This window comes from Panthera uncia, chromosome B1 (assembly GCF_023721935.1).
Source record: "Panthera uncia isolate 11264 chromosome B1, Puncia_PCG_1.0, whole genome shotgun sequence".
Classification (NCBI taxonomy): domain Eukaryota; kingdom Metazoa; phylum Chordata; class Mammalia; order Carnivora; family Felidae; genus Panthera; species Panthera uncia.
The window spans coordinates 130,945,214-130,967,819 of NC_064811.1; the positions used below are offsets into that span (position 1 = coordinate 130,945,214).

The 22,606-nt window shown below is 38.5% G+C and overlaps 1 pseudogene; it reads left to right on the forward strand.

Annotated features, from left to right (window-relative positions):
• The first annotated feature begins 5,807 nt into the window (after positions 1-5,807).
• LOC125924036 (uncharacterized) lies at positions 5,808-5,916 on the forward strand (annotated as a pseudogene).
• The last annotated feature ends 16,690 nt before the right edge of the window (positions 5,917-22,606 follow it).

Below are 22,606 nucleotides of genomic sequence, written 5' to 3' on the forward strand. Positions count from 1 at the left end.
CAATGATTTCAGGAGTAGATTCCTTAGTGCCCCTTACCCATTTAGCCCATCCCCCCTTCCACAACCCCTCTGGCAAACCTGTTTGTTCTCCATATTTATGAGTCTCTTATGCTTTGTCCCCCTCCCTGTTTTTATATTATTTTTGTTTCCCTTCCCTGATGTTCATCTGTTTCCTCTCTTAAAGTCCTCATATGAGCGAAGTCATATGATTTTTGTCTTTCTCTGACTAATTTCACTTAGCATAATACCCTCTAATTCCATCCACGTAGTCGCAAATAGCAAGATTTCATTCTTTTTGATTGCCGAGTAATACTCCATTGTATATATATACCATTTCTTCTTTATCTATTCATCCATCAATGGACATTTGGGCTCTTTCCATACTTTGGCTATTGTTGATAGTGCTGCTATAAATATGGGGGTGCATGTGTCCCTTCGAAACAGCACACCTGTATCCCGTGGCTAAATGCCTAGTAATTGCTAGGTCATAGGGTAGTTCTATTTTTAGTTTTTTGAGGAACCTCCATACTGTTTTCCAGAGTGGCTGCATAAGCTTGCATTCCCACCAACAATGCAAAAGAGATCCTCTTTCTCTGCATCCTCACCAACATCTGTTGTTGCCTGAGTTATTCATGTTAGCCATTCTGACAGGTGTAAGGTGGTATCTCATTGTAGTTTTGATTTGTATTTCCCTGATGATGAGTGATGTTGAGCATTTTTTCATGTGTCAGTTGGCCATCTGGATGTCTTCTTTGAAGAAGTGTCTATTCATGTCTTATACCCATTTCTTCATTGGATTATTTGTTTTTTGGGTGAGTTTGAGAAGTTCTTTATAGATTTTGGATACTAACCTTTTATCTGCTATGTCATTTGAAAATATATTCTCCCATTCTTTTGGTTGCCTTTTAGTTTTGCTGATTGTTTCCTTCACTGTGCAGAAGGTTTTATTTTGATAAGGTCCCAGTAGTTCATTTTTGCTTTTGTTTCCCTTGCTTCTGGAGATGTGTTGAGTAAGAAGTTGCTGCAGCCATGATCAAAGAGGTTTTTGCCTACTTTCTCCTCAAGGATTTTGATGGCTTCCTGTCTTACGTTGAGGTCTTTCATCCATTTTGAGTTTATTTTTGTGTATGGTGTAAGAAAGTGGTCCAGGTTCATTCTTCTGCATGTCGCTGTCCAGTTTTCCCAGCAACACTTGCTGAAGAGACTGTTTTTATCCCACTGGATATTCTTTCCTGCTTTGTCAAAAATTAGTTGGCCATACGTTTGTGGGTCCATTTCTGGGTTCTCTATTCTGTTCTATTGATCTGAGTGTCTGTTCTTGTGCCAGTATCATACCGTCTTGATGATTACAACTTTGTAGTATAGCTCGAAGTCCGGGATTGTGAGGTCTCCTGCTTTGGTTGTCTTTTTCAAGATCACTTTGGCTATTCGGGGTCTTTTCTGGTTCCATACAAATTTTAAGATTATTTGTTCTAGCTCTGCTGGTGCTACTTTGTTAGGGATTACATTGAATATGTAGATTGTCTTGGGTAGTATCGACATTTTAACAATATTTGTTCTTCCTATCCAGGAGGATGGAATTTTTTTCCATTTTGTGTGTGTGTGTGTGTGTGTGTGTGTGTATGTGTATGTGTGTGTGTGTCTTCCTCAATTTCTTTCATAAGTTTTCTATAGTTTTCAGCATATAGATTTTTTGCCTCTTTGGTTAGATTTATTCCTAGGTATTTTATAGTTTCTTTGTGCAACTGTAAATGGGATCGATTCCTTGATTTCTCTTTCTGTTGCTTCATTGTTGGTGTATAGGAATGCAACCGATTTCTGTGTGTTGATTTTATATCCTGCAACTTTGCTGAATTCATGAATCAATTCTAGCAGTTTTTTGGTGGAATCTTTTGGATTTTTCATATAGAGTATCATGTCATCTGTGAAGAGTGAAAGTATGACTTCCTCCTGGCCAATTTGGATGCCTTTTATTTCTTTGTGTTATCTGATTGCAGAGGCTAAGACTTCCAATACTATGTTGAACAACAGTGGCAAGAGTGGATATCCCTGTCTTGTTCCTGACCTTAGGGAGAAAGCTGTCAGTTTTTCTGCATTGAGGATGATATTAGTGTTGGTTTGTTCCTGTATAGCTTTTATGATCTCGAGGTATGCTTATTCTATCCCGACTTTCTTGAGGGTTTTTATCAAGAAAGGCTGCTGTATTTTGTCAAATGCTTTCTCTGCATCTATTGAGAGGATCATATTATTCTAGTCCTTTCTTTTATTGATGTGATGAATCATATTAATTGTTCTGAGGATATTGAACCAGCCCTGCGTGCCAGGTGTAAATCCCGCTTGGTTGTGGTGAATAATTTTTTTTTAACGTATTGTTGGATCTGGTTGGCTAATATCTTGTTGAGGATTTTTGCATCCATGTTTATCAGGGAAATTGGTCTATAGTTCTCCTTCTTTGTGGGGTCTCTGTCTGGTTTTGGAATCAAGGTAATGCTGGCTTCATAGAAAGAGTTTGGAAGTTTTCCTTCCATTTCTATTTTTTGGAACAGCTTCAAGAGAATAGGTGTTAACTCTTCCTTAAATGTTTGGTAGAATTCCGCTGAAAAGCCATCTGGCCCTGGACTCTGGTTTTTTGGGAGATTTTTGATTACTAATTCAATTTCCTTACTGGTTATGGGTCTGTTCAAATTTTCTATTTCTTCCTGTTCAGTTTTGATAGTTTATATGTTTCTAGGAATTTGTCCATTTCTTCCAGATTCTCCATTTTATTGGCATATAATTGCTCATAATATTCTCATATTATTGTTTTTATTTCTGCTGTGTTGGTTGTGATTTCTCCTTTTTCATTCTTGATTTTATTTATTTGGGTCCTTTTCTTTTTCTTTTTGATCAGACTGCCTAGTGGTTTATAAATTTTGTTATTCTTTCAAAGAACCAGCTTATAGTTTCATTGATCCATTCTACTGTTTTTTGGGTTTTGGTAGCATTAATTTCTGTTCTAATCTTTATTAAATCCTGTCTTCTCCTGGTTTTGGGTTTTATTTGCTGTTCTTTTTCCAGCTCCTTAAGGCGTAAGGTTAGGTTGTATATCTGAGATCTGTCTTCCTTCTTTAGGAAGGTCTGGATTGCTATATACTTCCCTCTTATGACCATCTTTGCTGTGTCCCAGAGATTTGGGTTGTGGTATGATCATTTTCATTGACTCCCGTATACTTTTTAATTTCCTCTTTAAGTGCTTGGTTAGCCCATTCATTCTTTAGTAGGATGTTCTTCAGTCTACAAGTATTTGTTACCATTCCAAATTTTTTCTTGTGGTTGATTTTGAGTTTCATAGCATTGTGGTCTGAAAATATGCACGGTATGATCTCACTCTTTTTGTACTTACTTACGGCTGATTTGTGTCTCCGTACATAGTCTATTCTGGAGATTGTTCCATGAACACTGGAGAGGAATATATATTCTGGTTCTCTAGGATGAAATGTTCTGAATATATCTGTTAAGTTGATCTGGTCCAGTGTGTCATTCAAAGCCATTGTTTCCTTGTTGATTTTTTGATTAGATGATCTGTCCATTGCTGTGAGTGGGGTGTTGAAGTCTCCTACTATTATGGTATTACTGTTGATGAGTTTCTTTATGTTCGTGATTCATTGATTTATATATTTGGGTGCTCTCACATTTGGTTCATAAATGTTTACAATTGTTATGTATTCTTGGTGGATAGACTTCTTTGATTATGATATAATGCCCTTATTCATCTCTTGATACAGTCTTTATTTTAAAGTCTAGATTGTCTGGTATAAGTATGGCTACTCCGGCTTTCTTTTGTTGACCATTAGCATGATAGATGGTTCTCCAACCACTTATTTTCAATCTGAAGGTGTCTTTAGGTCTAAAGTGGGTCTCTTGTAAACAGCATATGAATGGATCTTGTTTTCTTATCCATTATGTTAGCCTATGTCTTTTGTTTGGAGCATTGAGTCCATTGATGTTTAGAGTGAGTACCGAAAGATATGAATTTATTGCCATTATGATGCTTGTAGAGTTGGAGTTTCTGGTGGTGTTCTCTGGTCCTTTCTAATCTTTGTTGTGTTTGGTATTTATTTATTTATTTATTTATATTTTTTCATCTTTTCTCAGAGAGAAAAGATCTTCTTCTCTTTTTTCATCTTTTCTTCAGAGAGTCCCCCTTAAAATTTCTTGCATGGCTGGTTTAGTGGTCACAAACTCCTTTAATTTTTGTTTGTCTGGGAAACTTTTTAAATTTTTTTTAATGTTTATTTATTTTTGACAGAGAGAGAGACAGAGCATGAGTGGGGGAGGGGCAGAGAGAGAGGGAGACACAGAATCTGAACCAGGTTCCAGGCTCCGAGCTGTCAGCACAGAGCCTGACGCAGGGCTCGGACTCACAGACCGCGAGATCATGACCTGAGCCAAAGTTGAACACTTAACTAACTGAGCCACCCAGGCACCCCTGTCCGGGAAACTTTTTATCTCTCCTTCTATTTTGAATGACAGCCTTGCTGGATAAAGCATTCTTCTTGGCTGCATACTTTTCTGTTTCTGCACATTGAATATATCCTCCCACTCCTTTCTGGCCTGCCAAGTTTCTGTGGATAGGTCTTCTGCAAACCTGATCTGTCTTCCCTTGTAGGTTAGGGACTTTTCTTCCCTTGCTGCTTTCATGATTCTCTCCTTGCCTGAGCATTTTGTGAATTTGACTATGATATGCCATGTTGATGGTTGGTTTTTGCTGAATCTAATGAGGGTCCTCTGTGCTTCCTGGGTTTTGATGTCTGTGTCTTTCCCCAGGTTAGGAAAGTTTCCCGCTATGATTTGCTCACATAACCCTTCTACCCCTATTTCTCTCTCTTCCTCTTCTGGGACCCCTATGATTCTGATGTTGTTCCTTTTTAATGAGTCACTGATTTCTCTAATTGTTAAATTGTCCTCTTTTGCCTTCATCTCCCTCTTTTTTTCTGCTTCATTATTCTCTATAAGTTTGTCTGCTCTATCGCTGATTCTGTGTTCTACCTCATCCATCCTTGCCGCCGCTGCATCCATCTGTGATTGAAGCTCAGTTATAGCATCTTTTATTTCATTCTGGCTATTTTTTACTTCTTTTATCTCTGCAGAAAGGGAATCTAATCTATTTTCGACTCCAGCTAGTATTCTTATTATCGTGATTCTAAATTCTGGTTCAGACCTCTTGCTTGTATCTCTGTTGGTTAAATCCTTGGCTGTCGTTTCTTCGTGCTCTTTCTTTTGGGGTGAATTCCTTCGTTTTGTCATTTTGAAGGGAGAAAGGAATTAATGAGGTAGGAAAATTAAAATTAAAAAAATGAAAATTAAAAAAATGAAAATTAAAAAATTAACACACACACACAAAACAAATCTCATAAATGATGCTAGATCCTAGGTGTGTCTTGGTCTTGGTGTTGAAAGTGGTTTGACAGATGAGAGAAAAAAAATGGGGAAAAAAAAGGAAATCGTTTGAGAATCTGAAAAAATGAATACACTGAAGTAGACGAAAAGATGATGGGAGTTAAATAGAATTCGAAAAAAAATTACACAAAAGTAAAGACTATAGTAGGAAAACAATTAAAGAAAATATTTTTAATCAAAATTAAAAATAAAAATGAATTTTTTCTCTTTTTGTATTCAAGGAAAAGAAAAGAAACGAAAAAGAGAAAAAAGAGGAAAAAAAGAAATTGTTTGAAAATTTGAAAAAGTGAATACACTGTAGTAGTCTAAAATAAAATGATGGGAGTAAAATAGAATTTGAAAAAAGTTACATCAAAGCAAAAACTGTAAGCTTTGCGCAGTGGCAGTATCATAGCCAATGAGGTTTATCTGAGGCACGATTATTGCTAATTGAAAAGCAAAAACCATAGTAAAAAAAAATGAAAGAAACATATTTTTAATAGAAGTTGAAAGTAAAAATAAAGTTTTTCACTTTCTGCATTCAAGAAAAAGAAACATAAAAGAGAAAAAAGAAAAAGAGAAAACAAGGAAATCGTTTAAAAATTTGAAAAGGTGAATACACTGAAGTAGACTAAAATAGAATAATGGAAGTAAGATAGAAATTGAAAAAATTTACACAAAAGTAAAAAATATAGTAAAAAATAAAGAAAAATATTTTTAATAAAAATTGAAAATAAAAATGAATTTTTTTCTCTTTCTGTATTCAAGAAAAAGAAGAGTGTAAAAGAGAATAAAATTTAAAAAAAGAAAGAAAATTTAATAGATGGACCTGCTAACAGATTGACATAGGACTGAGATTAGTTTTCCCCTAGAAGTCAGACTATGTAGCGCTTTATATTCCATAAACTAAGTAGGCGGTGAGACTTGGGTTCTTAAAGAGAGAGGTTGGCCCAGTTGGGAGGGGCTCAGTGTAACAGCTCTGTTCTCCACTAGATGGCGCTGGTAGCCTACCGGGGTGGATTGTTGCAGAGCCTGTAGGTTCATACACTCTGTGTACGCGTGGGAGTGGTGAAAATGGTGTCACCCAGCTACCCAGTCTCTAGTATGGGAACCATTCTCTCCGATCAGCAATCACACACCTGTCCTCTATCTTCAGCTTTCGTCCACTTCCTGCTTTTTCACTGTCCATGACCAAGCCCCAGGCAGTACCTCTCTCCTGAGTTTTGTCTCAGATGCGGCTGTTTTCCCCAGCCCCTTACTTCCAAAGGACTGTGGCTTTGATCTGTTCCGCCCCTCTGTGGGAGGGTCTCACCGAGCAATGGCCAAATGTTGGCTGCAACCAGGAATGCTTGCTGGACCCTGTTGCTATCGGTGCCCCGAGACTGCGGCCAGATGTCAACCCGCCCCAGAAAAAGTTCGCGAGATAGTGTAGCAGCAGCTTTTCAGAGATTATGGAAAATCACAACACACATCTGGCACCAGGATTCACCCCTTAACGACCTTGCCCCAGCACCAGCAAAGGTGGCAGTTTTCTGGGGTCTGCTGGGACCAGGTGGCTTCAACAGTCTCCACCAAATGTCCTTCCAGCAATGGAACCGCTGTTCCCCGTGTGGCCCGAGAACCTCCCGGACCCCACTCTGTTCCTGGAGATTCGCCTTCCCACGAGAGCACCACCAGGTATCGAGCTGCGGAGTTGCAGCCTTTGCGCTCCCCTTGTTTACAGTCTCAGTGGAATTTAAACCCTCTCCTTTCTCCTTTCTCCCTTTTTAGTTTAGTCCCTGCGGCTGTTTCCAATTTTCCACTTTCTCTGCAGCTGCTTTTGGGGGGGGGTGCTTTTCCCATGTTCTCCCCCGCCCCTTCCAGTCTCTGTCCTCTCTCTGCCGGCAAAAGCAGGTCCCTGCCTGCCGCCGGCTTCTCTATCCCCAAGTTCACCCCTCTGCGCCACATACCTGCTGAATTCTGTGGTTCAGGTTGTGTATATTGTTGTGTTAATCCTCTCATCAGTTTTCTAGGTGTGTAAGATGGTTTAGTGTTGGTCTGGCTGTATTTCATGGATGCAAGACATACAAAAAACTTCCATGCTGTTCCGCCATCTTGGCTCCTCCCCCCAAGCCATTCTTACATTATAATCTTAAAACAAAAATTAATGTTTTGGTCATTGAATGTACAAGGCATCGAATTAGATAATGAAGCAGATACAGAGATAAGCATTTCTAACCTAGTAAGGAAGAAAAGCCAAAATTACAAATAATATGGCACAACTCAAAAAGTATCAAGGAATGTAAAAAAAGCCCAAGCAAGGTACAGTACATGATTACACAAATTGCTCTGGACTGGTAATCAAGACTAATCAGTTTTCATGGAAGCAATTGCAGTTAATCTAAACCTCAGCAAATATGATGAATTTGGAGAGGTAAAGATACAGATAAGTATATTTTGAGGATGATGTTATAACAAAAGGTAAAAAAAAAAAAAAAGAAATGTGGCACCTTTGAAAAAAAATTATTCAATTGGGATTAAATAATAGAAAGTAATACAGACAAGAATTAAGCCTTGAAAATTGTAGATATGCAATAAATCTTGTTTAAACTGAATAATTACTTTGAGTCTAATTGAAATGAATTAATTGTTAGAATAGAGCTTATCCATGGAGGTCTTGAAAGTCAAATTGTAGCTTTTAGGATTTACTCTGCTGGAAAATAATTTACTTATTCAGTACATATTTATTAATTTCTTTTTAAAATTGAGCATTTCAAAAGTTTCTAGGAATTTAAAGATAAACATGATAATTCTTGAGTTTGGGGAAGTCATTGCCTGGTTACCCTGGCCCAAGGTTAATGAAGGGGGCCTAATGGAGTGCTGCCAGACATAATTTTAAAGGATCAGTGAGACTTAGACTAAGAGGGGAAGAAATAGAATTCCAGGGAGAGGTGACTTATGGCCTAAAGATACAGAAGCTAGAAACTGCCCAGCGTGTTTTAGGGTGGTCCTGGTTTTCCCCGGACTTTCCCAATTTTATCACTGAAAATTCTGTGTCCTGGGAACCCCCTCAGTCTTGGACAAACTGAGATGGTTGGGAGGAATGGACAAGAAGAAGGCTACAATTTTAATAAGGTATAATATGAAAATGAGGCAGGGAGTGGGAAAATATAATACTGCAGAACTACCCGTATGCTGGATCATGGAGAGTTTTGATTCAAGACTAAACGTCTAGGGCTGCATCCCAAGGGGCCATTGATGAGTTCTAAACAGAAAAATGGCATGGTTTTATCTACTCATAAGATAAAACAGTCATCAGTAAGAAGGCTACTGACACATACCCCCAGCAAGAAATAAAGACAACTGAGCATATTAGTGGCAGAAAGCATAGAAAGGGAAAAAGTAGAAACCTTTGGGGAATAAAATATATAAAGCTTGATTGATTAGAGATGGAAGATGATGTCATTCGTTCATTCATACATTCATTCAAACCTACTCGTGTAGCAGAATTAGATGATAAATACTATTCTAGGAAGTGAGGATATACAGCAAGGAGCAAAACAAATATGTAGCTATACATGTTCGATTGGGGATGCCATTTCATCAATGTGGAGTGCAAAAGGAAGAGCTAGTTGTCGAAATAAGATGCGAATCCAGTTTGATGCATTGGTTGTCATACCTGAAGAGTCGCATGAAAAAATTTCTGTACTAGTCAGTCATACTTTACAAAGATCACTCTAGCCACAGTGAATAAAATAGATTTTGTGGGACAAATTAAGGAAATAGAGAAAAGTAAGAAGGTAGAGCCCTATTCATGAATACTGAGACCATGGCGTACAGAAATTTGGTAGGGAAGTAAAAGAGGGAATGCATATGAAAGACATCACAGAAGCTCTTTGGACTTAATACTTATTGGGGACCACATGGACTATGCCCACTACTGGGCGTAGTGATGGAAAAGAGAACTCAGAAGGAGGGCTTTGGAAGATAACTAGAGAGAATTTTAACACATTGCTTGCAGAGATTCTCAGAGTCATTCACAGATGCTCTGATGATGTTCAACAGACAGTTAAAAATACAAAGTTGGACATTAAGGAGATGTTAGCTTGTTAAATACAAGGCGACCTTAGATACGCAGTAAAACCTTGGATTGCAAAGTACCTTGTTCTGCAAAGTGCTCCATAAGATAAGCAAACACTTCTAATACATTTTAGCTTGATAAACGAGCAATGTCTTACAATATGAGTAGTACTAGCTCATGACACCCAACATCACATGATCACAACTGAGCCACTTTGAGCCAGTGATTCTTCTCTTTCTTTCTCTCTCTCTCTCTTTCAATCTTTGTCTCTCTCTGTCTCTGTCTCTGTCACACACACACACACACACACACACACACTGGATTGTGGGCGATCATCTCCCATGCTCAGATGCTCAGTCTCAGGCCATGGTGTTTGGCAGAAATCAGTGATTTTTCAGAACTTTGGAAGGTGCCCACAGCATTTTTTTTTTTTTTTTGTCACTGCAAAGCACCTGTAGCCAGTCTTTTGCTTTTCTATGCAAAAGTAAGCTTAAGAATATTTTGCTTCATTCTAGGTCAGGCTGCCTGCATATAGATCCTTTCCTTTGCTGCCTTATTACCAGTTACATTAAATACAGTATATGACAAGAGTTTATTAATACTGTAGTCAACATTTGTACAAGCCTATGTAAGGGCGCCCATACAGAAAAAGATTTTATTGAGCCATTGGTAACAGTGATTCCGTTATGATAGTGAAAGTCGTCCTACACAATAACCCTCCTCTCTCTTGTCTCCCTCAGAGAAAATCTCAGCCACGAAGGTTTTCAAAGGTAAGTGTGGGTTCATTTGTTTAGTTTTCTTTGTATTTTATATTTTTTAATTATTTTGTACTATAGTTCAGTACTGCAATCACTTTCATTATTTTTTATGGGGAAATTCACTTTGATATACAAGTGCTTTGAATTACAAGCATGTTTCCAGAACAAATTATACTTGCAAACCAAGGTTTTACTCTATACCCAAAACCATCAGCGTGAACTCTTGCCACTGCTGGAAAGAGAATAGAGGAAAAATAAGAGGAAAAATAAGGATTGAAACTTAAGAACTGTCCAAGAACCAACAGAAAGGTAAAATCTGTGAATAAGATAACAGAAGATAAGTCAGGAAAGAATGACAAATCATGGAAGTCATAAAGAATATCCCAATCGAAATTTTCATTGTAATATTACTATGTATCATTTATGACACTAAGAATGGATTTTAATAGGTATGATTATTTGACTTAGAATGCTAAGTTAATTTCTTTCTGTCCTGTCTCACTTATATCTGCTTAATCACCAAATATTTTAGATATACCTTTGAAATAAAGCTTCATCAAATGTGATTGGATATATACATCCTAATACATATAGTTTGTGGACATATATTTTAATCAAAAATGGTTTGAAAACTAGTTTTTCTAAACAAAGAAAATTCTAAAATTTTTACCAGAAAATTCAGAAAATATGAGTTTTCATTAATTCAGCTTATGAATATGAATTTTCAACCAAACTAGCTTAAGAGTATAACTGGTATACTCTTAAAACAAGAATGGATAACTGAGTTTTTAATTAAAACCAATTGTAAACATGAATTTGCATCAAATAAAACCTAGCAGAAATTCAGTTTCTTAATTACAAGATTGAATATGTTTCTTTTCAAAAACTTATAAAAATGCTTTTCACTAAACTAGCCTAGTTTATTTTATTTTATTAAAAAAACCTTAATGTTTATTTATTTTTGAAAGAGAGACAGAGTGTGAGTGAGAGAGAGGCAGAAAAGAGACACAGAATCCAAAGCAGACTCCAGGCTCCAAGTTGTCAGCACAGAGCGCAGGTGGGGCTCGAACTCACGAACTGTGAGATCATGACCTGAGTGGAAGTGGGATGCTTAATTGACTGAGCCACCCAGGTGCCCCTAGCCTAGTTCATTTTAAAGACTAACAGTTCTCTAGGAGAAAAGAAGTAGAAGAATAGGAGTTCACATTAAAACAAGCTTTTAAATAGGACTCTCCACCCATATGAGCTTAAAAATGGCACTTTTCCCAAATCTTATTGAATATAAATTGACATCAAAATGAATTTGCTAATGGGGCACATGGGTGGCTCTGTCAGTTAAGCATCTGGCTCAGGTCATGATCTTGCAGCTCCTGGGTTTGAGCCCCACATTGGGCTCTGTACTGACAGCTCAGAGCCTGGAGCCTGATTCAGATTCTGTGTCTCCCTCTCTCTGCCCCTCCCCACTCACACTCTCTCTCTCTTTCAAAAATAAATAAACATTAAAAAAAATTAAATGGGTGCCTGGGTGGCTCAGTTGGTTAAGTGCCTGACATTGGCTCTGGTCATGATCTCATGGGTTCAAGAGTTTGAGCCCCAGGTTGGGCTCTGTATTAATAGCTCAGAGCCTGGAGTCTGCTTCAGATTCTGTGTCTCCTTCTCTCTCTGCCTCTCCCCTGCTTATGCTCTGTCTCTCTCTAAAATATAAACAAATATTTTAAAAACTTAATAAAAAATAAAAAAAAGTTAATGAACTAGCTAACATGATTTTTCCTCAAATAGTTTAAAAATACAACTTAAAAACATAACAACTCAAATCAGATTTGCAATATTATTCTAATTTACCTCTCTTATTCCAATTTATAGTCTAAATATCACTTCAATTTCTAAAAATAAGGCCTGGGAGGAGGAGGACTAACCATTTTATGGGTACAGACTTTCTGCTTGGGATGATAAAAATGTTCTGGAAATAGCTGGTGGTGATAGTTACAAAACATTGTTAATATATTTAATGACACTAAATTGTACAGTTAAGAATGGTTCAAATGATAAGAAAGAGACAGCGGAAGGGAAGAAAAAAGAAAAAAAAAAGAAAAATTAAGCATATCCTCTGTCTGGGAGGACATATGTATATGGGAACCATATACATATATATGTATGTATATACATACTACATAAGCTCTCCAGCAATATTAACAAAGCCTTTCTTAATCTGGCCTGAGACTTTTTTTCTTTTTCCTGATCTCTGTAGGGTTTTGTTTTAGCAGCATCAAGCTGTCCATAGCTTCGCCACATAATAGTTCCTTCTCACCTCCTCACCTAAGGACTTGCTGTCCTTTTTCTTGGAGTGCACACAAACGCACACACAAACGCACATACACACACTGTCACTCACACAGTGTGTGTGCCTTGGCAGCTTCTATTCATCCTGTAAGTCTCAGCTGCAGTGACAATTTTGCCTGGTCTTGCTCCTTCCCAGGCAGAGGCGATTTCCCTTCTGTTGTCCCCCCATAACTCTTTGATCAAACGCCAACCACTGAACGTTTCCCATTGCTATGAAATCACTGATTTAGGTGAACATAGACTGGGGAGACAGACTGTAATTTTTTAAATGTCCAATATACATATGACTGGTATTACTAAGTGCTCAATAAACGCTTCTTGAATGAACGTATCCATTGTTTTCCCTTCCTATTCTGTGTTTATTGTCACATACTACTCTGTCATGAGGGACTCAAAATGCATCTGATATACCTGATAACCTCTTTCTTTGACAACTCCTTAGAATGTATTGGTTTAATTTCTCATTATGTTTTCATTATGTTATTCTGATAAGGTGTTTCTCAGTTCCTTCATGTGTTTTATATTTTGTCACCTCAACAAGGTGAGATCTTCTGAAGGCAAGGATTTGTTTTGCCTTTTGCATGTGTAGCCTCAAACGTGAACCTCTCGTGCCTTTCATTCCCACTTGGTAAACATCTATGAGTTGCAAAAATACTCAAATAAAAGCATCATAAATTAAATTTTTTATACATTAAAATTTTCATAAATTAAATTTTTCACAAACTTCTCATAAATTTTTATTTGCCTTGTACAAGTAAGTCGATGGTTTATCCTTAAGGTTGTATTTTAGGCTATTCACTTCTAAAACAAATAGGAACTGTGCTCATAGATTCATAGCTATTTTCTGATGAATACCACAGTAACCATGATAATATTCTCATGTTAGCCTAGCCCTTTTAGACTTCTTTACACCTTTAGATGTCTCTGTTTACACCTCTGTCTTTACACCTTTAGATGCACTAAACTAGAGGGGAAAACAGTAAATTTTAGCCTATGTATGAAATTACCTTTTATATATTTATTTATTTAACCAATAAGTGACTTATTCATTTTTTTTTTTTTTGAGAAACATGAGTTTCTACTACGTGCCAAGTACTATTTTAGTCACTAATGAATGACCTACAGCAACAAACGAAATCAAGTTCCTGATAACATAGAGCTTACATTCTTGAGAGTAGACAGGAAATAATCAGACAAAAAGGACACATATATAATGTAAGGTGATAATAAATGCTAAGAAGAAACATAAAATAGGGTGAGGGAAAATAAAATATAAAGAGAAGGTAAGGTATTGAAGTTACATTGAAGTTATGCACTGAAGGCCTCAGATGAGACATTTGCACAGAGATCTAAGGAGGTGAGGGAGTCAGGCATGTGTAGACCTGGAAAAAGGAGCCCCAACAGCGAGAATACAAAAAAGACTTGACAGAAGCACATGCTTGGAGTATTTATAAAACAGCTTGATAACAAGGAGTAGAAGTGAATGGGGCAGAACAGGCAAGGGGGGGAGCAGAGGATGTTGGGATCAGAAAGGTCTTGGAAGGGCAAGGGCAATAGAGAATTCCACTAGACCCCATAGGCCACAATAAGAATTTGGAATTTACTTTGGGTGAGATAGAATGTCAGTGGACAGTTTTGAGCACAGGAGCGCCATGACCTGACCTATGTCGTATAATGACTCTCTGGCTTCAGGGATGCCTGGGTGGTTCAGTCACTTAAGTGTCTGACTTAGGCTCAGGTCATGATCTCCCAGTTCATGAGTTCGAGTCCTGCATCGGGCTCCCTGCTGTCAGCCCAGAGCCCATTTTGGATCCTCTGCCCTCCTCGCTCTCTGCCCCTCCCCAGTTCACTCTGTCTCTCAAATAAACATTTAAAAATATATATTAAAAAAAAAATAACAAGTCTCTGGCTTCAGGGTGCCAGAAAGACTGCACAGGGCATATATAGAAGCAGGGAAATTCGTGAGAAGGTTTTCAAGAGTTTAGGTGAGGAAAATGGGGCCTTAGAACAGGGTGGTTACTACTGGAGTCTGCTGACACTCCAAAAACAAAAAGAAACAAAAAGTAGAAAGCTGAAAAGATTTGATGAATTATACACACGTCCAATAGAAAGAGAGGAGTTTAAGGATGACTCCAAGATTTATGGCCTGAGAAAATGGAAGAATGAGTTTGCAGAATTACAAAAGGAGCCATTTTGTAGGAAGTTTTTAAGTGTTACAGATGTTAAGCCTGAGAAAGCTGTTATACATCCAGGTGAGAATGTCACACAGGGAGCTGGATATGAGGGACTTCCCCTAACTCCTTTTTGCCTTTCCAGAATTAAGCTCATGTACCCTCCTATAAAATTATCAGCATGTTATTGATGGGACTGAGTATTGTTCAATAAGAGCCTGTAGCTGGATGGCTATTATGAGAACATTCTATAGAAAGCTATGTTTAGAAATAAAATGTCATTATCTCATCCACTTTGGGGAGACATTTTCTAACAGATTGTTGTTCGCTTCCGTTTTTGAGGCAAACTCTTCTCTGAGAGCCAAAATATCGACTAAAACATCTTTATGAACTAGAAATGCAGATTAATCCCCTTCAGAGATAGGAGAATTTATGTTGTGTTCCTGAGTGCCAGATGTAAGACGGGCACACTTTGCATGTCAACAAGGATTACTGTCATTGAACTTGGTATTTATGCTCCGACTTGCTCTGTGAGCAGCCCTCAGAGGGAAAACCCTTAATGCCACAGAGCTGCTGCTCAGATGGTGTAAGCTTCCTGGAAATTCAGATGGGACTAGGCCCTGGACGTCCCTCCTAATCCCTTTATTCCAGGCTAAGAGAGTATTTTGTAGAAACTGCTCATGAGGTCCATGACTTCTGTGACTATGCTTATCCAGCTTATGTTTCTTGGAGTGCTTTTGTTTGAATTGGAGAACATTTTTGGACGTGAGCTACCCCCCTGTGTAGAGCTCGACACTGCTGTGGTTTGTCTTCCATTTGCCCTCTTGCTGTCAGCAGTTACGTCAGAGGGCTGGAAGCTCTAAGGCAATGGGCTTCTGAAGCATTCCTCTACATTCTATGCTCACAACTGCTCTGCTTCCACTTGACACAGTGCTTATGTTGTTCTCATGGTTTCATTCATGCCTCTCATGTCAATGACCTAGCTGCTATAGCCGTTTTCACTAAAACAGGGGAGCCTATGAGGCGCCTGGGCGGCTCAGTCGGTAAAGCGTCTGACTTTGGCTCAGATCATGATCTCACAGTTCGTGAGTTCGAGCCCCACGCCGGGCCCTGTGCTGACAGCTCGGAGCCCGGAACGTGCTTCAGATTCTGTGTCTCCCTCTTTCTCTCTGCCCCTCCCCCGCTCACACTCCGTCTCTCTCTCTCTCTCTCTCTCTCTCTCTCAAAAATAAACATTAAAAAATTAAATAAATAAAAATAAAAACTAAAATAGGGGAGTCTATAGAAGGCACATCATCAGGCCAACTTGCTACTTTAATTCTTTTGAGGCCATTAAAATAAAAAAAATGTCTGGAGGTCAAAGGAAATCAACAAGAATTCAATGGTGATGCATACATACATACATACACACATACATACAATGCACGCTACTATATCTCTTCTATTTTCCTTTCACTTAAAAACAAAGGAAAGGTTACAACTTGGCAGTCTCTGTGAATCCACTGCAACAACTGAATCACTCTCTGGAGAGCCATAGAGTCTCATCGAAGAAGCACCGCTTGTCATAGATTGATTTGTGGCCCCCCAAAAGATCTGTTGAAGTCCCACCGCCCATCCCTTGTGAATGAAACCTTATTTGAAAATAGGGTTCTTGCCTGTGTAATCAAGGTAAGTTGCCATCCTCCTGGATTAGAGTGGGCCTTAAATCTCAGATTTAAGTCCTTAATCTCAGTCCTTATAAGAAGACTCTGTGAAGACAGAGGCAGAGATTGAGTGATTCAGCTGCAGTCTACAGAATTCCAAGCATTGCCGGCAGCCACCAGAAGCTAGGACAGAAGCATGGACCGCTTTCCCCTTACAGTCAACTTTGCCAACATCTTGACTCTTCACCTTGAGAACTGGGAGAATACATTTCTGTCGTCTTAAGCGGCCCACTTTGTGGTGCTTTGTTATGGCAGCCCTAGGACACTAAAGACAAAAAAGGAAATGATGAGGCACCTGGGTGGCTCAGTCCGTTAAGTGTCCAACTTCAGCTCAGGTCGCAATCTCTCAGTTTGTGAGTTTGAGCCTCATGTCGGGCTCTGTGCTGACGGCTCAGAACCTGGAGCCTGCTTCAGATTCTGTGTCTCCCTCTCTCACTGCCCTTCCCATGCTTGCAGTCTGTCTGTCCCTCTCTCTCTCTCTCTCTCTCTCTCTCTCTCTCTCAAAAACAAACATTTCAAAACTAAAAAACAAAAAGAAAATCGCTGTCTCTTTTTTATTTCCTCTTCACTTGAAAATGAAGAAAAGGAAGTGAAAGCTTGTTGCTGTCTGTGTCTCCCACGCAACTGAACCACTTCCCTGAGAGTCAAGGAGTCCTGTTTGAAAAACATGGCTGCGGTCAAATGTTTCCATTTCCTTAGCTGACTGTACTGGGGAACAATCAGTTGCTTTGACGTCACTGTTCCTTGAAGGTGCCTTGCTTCATGCCTTTGCAATTGAAATGACCATGCACAAGGATGCTTCCTTTCTTCACCCTCCTCAATCCTTTTTTTTTGTTGACGAATCAACCTAACTATCATCTGCTCTGAGACATTTTTTCCTTCTGCCAGCCTCCTCTCCTCCACATACTCCCCACCCACCACACGCATGCACTTTATATGGATGCCCCACTGCCCTACTGCAATTCTGTGTGTTCTATATTGAACAGGCTGACCCTGAAGAAGCCTGCTACACACATACCTCCCCCTACTGCACGTTGCCCAGTCTTTTTGTGGCCAAATTCTGAACCATGTGGCCATAATGGGCTTTTATTTAACCCAGTCTTATAATTAGACCAGAAGTGGGCAGAGGGCCCAAGGGCAGCAAAGCATAGGTCTTTGATATTCTCAATGTGAATATATTTAGATGAGACTATTAGACTCTGTTTACAGTATTTTTTAAATTTTTTTAACTTTTATTCCTTTTTTTTTTTTTTTTTTTTTTTTTTTTGAGAGACAGAGACAGAGCGTGAGTGGGGGAGGAACAGAGAGAGGGAGACACAGAATCCGAAGCAGGCTCCAGGCTCTGAACTGAGAGCACAGAGCCCGACGCAGGGCTCGAACTCACAAACTGTGAGATCATGACCTGAGCCGAAGTCAGGAGCTCAACCGACTGAGCCACCCAGGCGCCCCTCTAGTTTTAAATATAAGAAACTTGGAGAGAAGGACTTTGATGGGCCACAATAAGCCAGTTTTGACGAAGCAGAAACAAGAAGTGTATTTTAGGATAGAGGGAATAAACAGATAAACAGGTAAGAAGCAAAACCAAAGGTGCATAGTTAGAGGGGAGAGATGGGGTTGGAGGAGGCAACCCAATGAAATTCAAGTTCTGGGAGACGTGCTTGACAGTAAGCGGCAGGTACCTGAAGTAGCTGAGGCCAGGCTTTCTTCCTCACACACGTCAGTGTCTGTCTAAAGTTCCAGAAATGCTTCATACGTAGCTCTTATCCTACACTACTGCAGACCTACTTGTCAGTATCTCCCAGAAAGCTATTACCTTGGTGAGAAAGGGACCTCAATCATTCCGACACTATCCCTCTACCTACTAAGCTCTCAATAAACCTTTGGTGACTGTACCAAGACTGACGCAAAAACGTCAGGACAGACTAGAAGCTTCAAGTATATCTGCCTGCATCAACAAATTTTCAGAGTAAGAAAAGCACTGGTTGAATGCTAAGGACACGCCTAACCATAAGGCATTGAGCTGTGTCTAGCTTATACTGGAATGTTTGGACTCCCTTTCCCGATCCAGCAGACCCAATATTTACCCATTCCAGCTGAACCTTTGGCTGCCTCTCACACCTGCTGTGCTCTTTCCACACCACAGCCTCTGCGCTAGCTCAGGGCACTATTTTAGTCCACGTGAATTACCATTATCTCCTCCTTCCAAGTGTTCCTGCCTCAGCTATGACCCACTCCAGTGGGTCATTTTTCATGCTGCTACCAGAAGATCCTAAAATACAGTCTGATTATTTCACTCCAGTGCATAGAATCTTACAAAGCCCCCCCCCCCCCCCACACACACACACACTTGTGTGATACAATCCGAATTCTTTTACATTGCACACAAGGTCCTTTATGATCTGACACTTATTCTCTTCAGCCTGTGTCTTGTCTTATCCCTTCTTCCCCTCCACCTCCTCTACTCCACCACTAATTCTTTCAATTCCTTGAATAGACCATGTCCTCTCAATTCCAGGCCTCCAAGCATGCCAACTCCTTGATCTGGAACTCTCTCCACCACAAACTCCATTGGCCCTTAAATGCATCCACACTACCTCTTATCTGAGTCATGTGGACTCATTCTTTGAACATCAGTTCAGAAATGACTTTCTTGATTATCTCAACGATCACTCCCTTTATTCCTAAACTTAGGCTGGGCTTTACTTCTGTACGATTCTGTACCCCCTGTATTTACGTTATTATTTTTGGCTACATCACCCACCCAGAATAACGTAAACTTTTTGCGGCCAAGGACATCACATAGTATCCAACTGTGTTATCTGCAGCATCTAATGCAAAGCACAGGCCCACAGCAAACACTCACTGAGTATTTTTTTCATCGAATAAAGTAGATGACAGGAATTTATTTCTGTAGAAAGCAAGAGAGGTATGAATCCTGGTAGAAGACATGATAAACAGACAACTGTTAAGGATTTGGAGGGGTTTTTTTGGCAACACAGAAAACCAAGTAATATTTCACGTGTGAATTTGCCTCCAAGGGTAGAAGTGGCACGGAGAGGGAGAATGAGGCAGAAGGATCTTTGTTCCATAGGTCTAATCTAGCTGCGGGCCTATTTGCCTTAGTCTGTGTGTTAGTAAATGGACTGTACCTAAAGGAAGACCCTGCAGTGATTCAAAGTTCAGATCCAAATACAAATGAAGAAAAGCAATGTCTTCTATTAGCAGTATGGCAAAGGTCCACGTCCATAACTACCTTTGCCCAAACACTACAGTGTAGTAATTAATTGAAGGACAATTCAATTACCAATAATTCATGACCTTGCCACGTTCTGGAATAAGGTGGGTAAGCATTCACAAGAAGATTCTATATGAAGACTTAAACTATCTTACTTTTCCCACAGTCTATGCCATTATATATTTAAAACCCATCCACCTTATCTAAAATTGCAATAATAGCACCTAATCTTGCAAAAAGACAGAACACACACACAAATAATCTCATTTGATACTACTAACAAGGCTTCCAATAGAAAGGGCAAGTATTCATATTAATCTTCATTTTCGGGTTTGAGACCAAGGTTAATGTAAATATTATCCTATCATTAGAGCTGAGATTTATTGAGCCTCTACTCTGTTCTTTGCGGGCAGTATCTTAATGATCACAACAATCCAATCACTCAGTACTATTATTATCCTATATGGTGGATGGAAAAAAAAAAAAAAAACCCTCTCAAATTTAGAACAGTTAAGTCATCTGCCAGGGTCACACAGCCAGTTGAGGGGTGTTTTGAAATTCAGACCTCGTGTCATATTCTCGTCTGAGGCTGTCTTTCATAATTGCTGAGAATTTATCAGTAGTCTGTGATTCTGCTGGTTTTGTTTTTTTCACCACCTCACCTACACTCTGTCATACAACTCAAAATAGAAATAATCTTTTGCATTGTAATTGCTTTTCACAGGAGTAAACCCTCGCTTTTTCAATTTTCCGTACTAAGATTTCATCCCACTTCTACCTTCCCTTTCTGCTCCCCCTCCTCCTCTTTTAAGATTACAAGAAGAAAAGCCTGTTCATGCTTTTGCTAGGTCAGTTCTAAGAATAACTGTAGATAAATCCAAGGTCTATTTTTACAGCTAAATTATAATATCAATGTCTGTACTCCTTTTCGTGCTTCAAAAGTATCGTGTGGTGGCCATAAAGATAGCAGTCTTCTCATCCAAGAAGAGGTTCTTGGAGACAAAGACTAATACTGTCTTCACTCCAACTGGTGAAATTGTTTTCCTTATTCTCTTCAGAATGTAAGGAAGTATCGGTCGCCCCTGTGTGCTTAGGAAAGAACAATAAATTGCTGATTTATTAGAATTTTCATTTTCAAAGTGAAGCCTGAAACACCTTGGCACACATTTTTATGCTGTCTTCTTATTTTCTAAACAAGATTAATTGTTCTTAAATGCTCTATTAGGATAATTAGATTAAGTGGTGTCTATTTGTGTTCATTTTTATCGACAAATTTATAAGACTGATTAAAGTTCAACTACAAAGTAAAACATGCATTATTATCATATTATGTGACTAGAATATGACGCCCATAAATGTCAAACTGATATTTCAGCTCATTGTGAATTATTCCAGTCTTCTGATAACAGGAAGATTTTAACTTTGTCGTTCTTTACAGCTATGTTAATTTAATACTAAGAGTAGTTGCCACCATAGAATGTGACTAATGTGTTTACATTAGAAACCAAATCATTTTATAATGTCATAAGTACTGCGGTTATACATATTTGATTACCCAATAGTAAACAGTCACTGTATGATATTTAGACTAAACCAATATTACAAGGGAGACACCCTTGAGTGAGTCCTAATAGAGGAAAATTGTATTTCCCTAAAAAAGAGGAACCAAATATGAGAGGGAAGCTAGCCTTTCCACTTGCCCTTAAGTCTTTTTTTTTTTTTTTATGGTTACAAAAATAAACAAAACATATAACATAGGATCAACCCTCTTAACAAATTTTCAAATGCGGAGTATAGTATTATTAACCATGGGCACACTGTTGTACAGAAGATCTCTACAACTTTTTCATCTTGCATGACTGAAATTTTATACCCATTGTACAGTAATTCCCTCCTGTAACCATGGCAACTACCCTTCTACTTTCTGTTGCAGAGTTTGACGACTTTACATATGCCATATAAGTAGAATCAGGAAGATTTGTCCTTCTGTGAACGGCTTATTTCACATAATGTGCTCAAGTGGAAATCACGTTGATTTCCTTCTTTGTTAACAATGAATAATATTCTCTTCTATGAATATTCCACATTCTTTTTCCATTCATCTGATATTTATGTTGTTTCAACCTCATGACTGAGTGAATAATGCTGCAATTAACATAACTTTGAGATCCTGTTTTCTATTCTTTTGGGTAAATAGTTAGAAGTGGTATTGCTGGATTATAAAATAAGTATATTTTTAGTTTCTTAAGGAAATGTGATACTGTTTTCTATATAAGCCAATAATGCATAAGGATTCCAATTTCTCCAACTCCTTTTGTTTGTTTGTTTGTTTGTTTGCTTTTTATAATCGTCTTTCTAACTGGTGTGAGGTAAATCGCTCATTGTGGTTTTGAATTGCATTTCAATGGTGATTAGTGATCTTGAGCATCTTTCCATATACCTGTTGGCCATTTATGTCTTTTTTGGAGAAGTGTCTATTTAAGTCCTTTGTCCATTTTTTAATCAGTTTTTGTTGTTGTTGTTGTTTTGTTTGAATACGAACTTGTAGGAATTCCTTGTACAGTTTGATATTAACTCCTAATCAGAGATTCAGATACATGGTTTGTAAAGGTTTTATCCCATTCCATAGGTTGCCTTTTCACTCTGTAGATGGTTTCCTTTGCTGCCTAGAAACTTTTTAATTTATGTTCTTATTGTCAATTTTTGCTTTAGCTGGCTGTGTTTCTGATATCATATCCAAGAAATCATTATCAAGACCAAGTCATGAAAATTTTCCCTTATGTTTTCTCCTAGGAGATTTATAGTTTCCAGTGTTAATGTTTAAGTCTTTAAGCCATTTTAAAGTTGACTTTTGCGTATAATGTGTAGTAACATTCTAATTTCATTCTTTTGCACATAGATGTCCAACCTTTCCAACACCA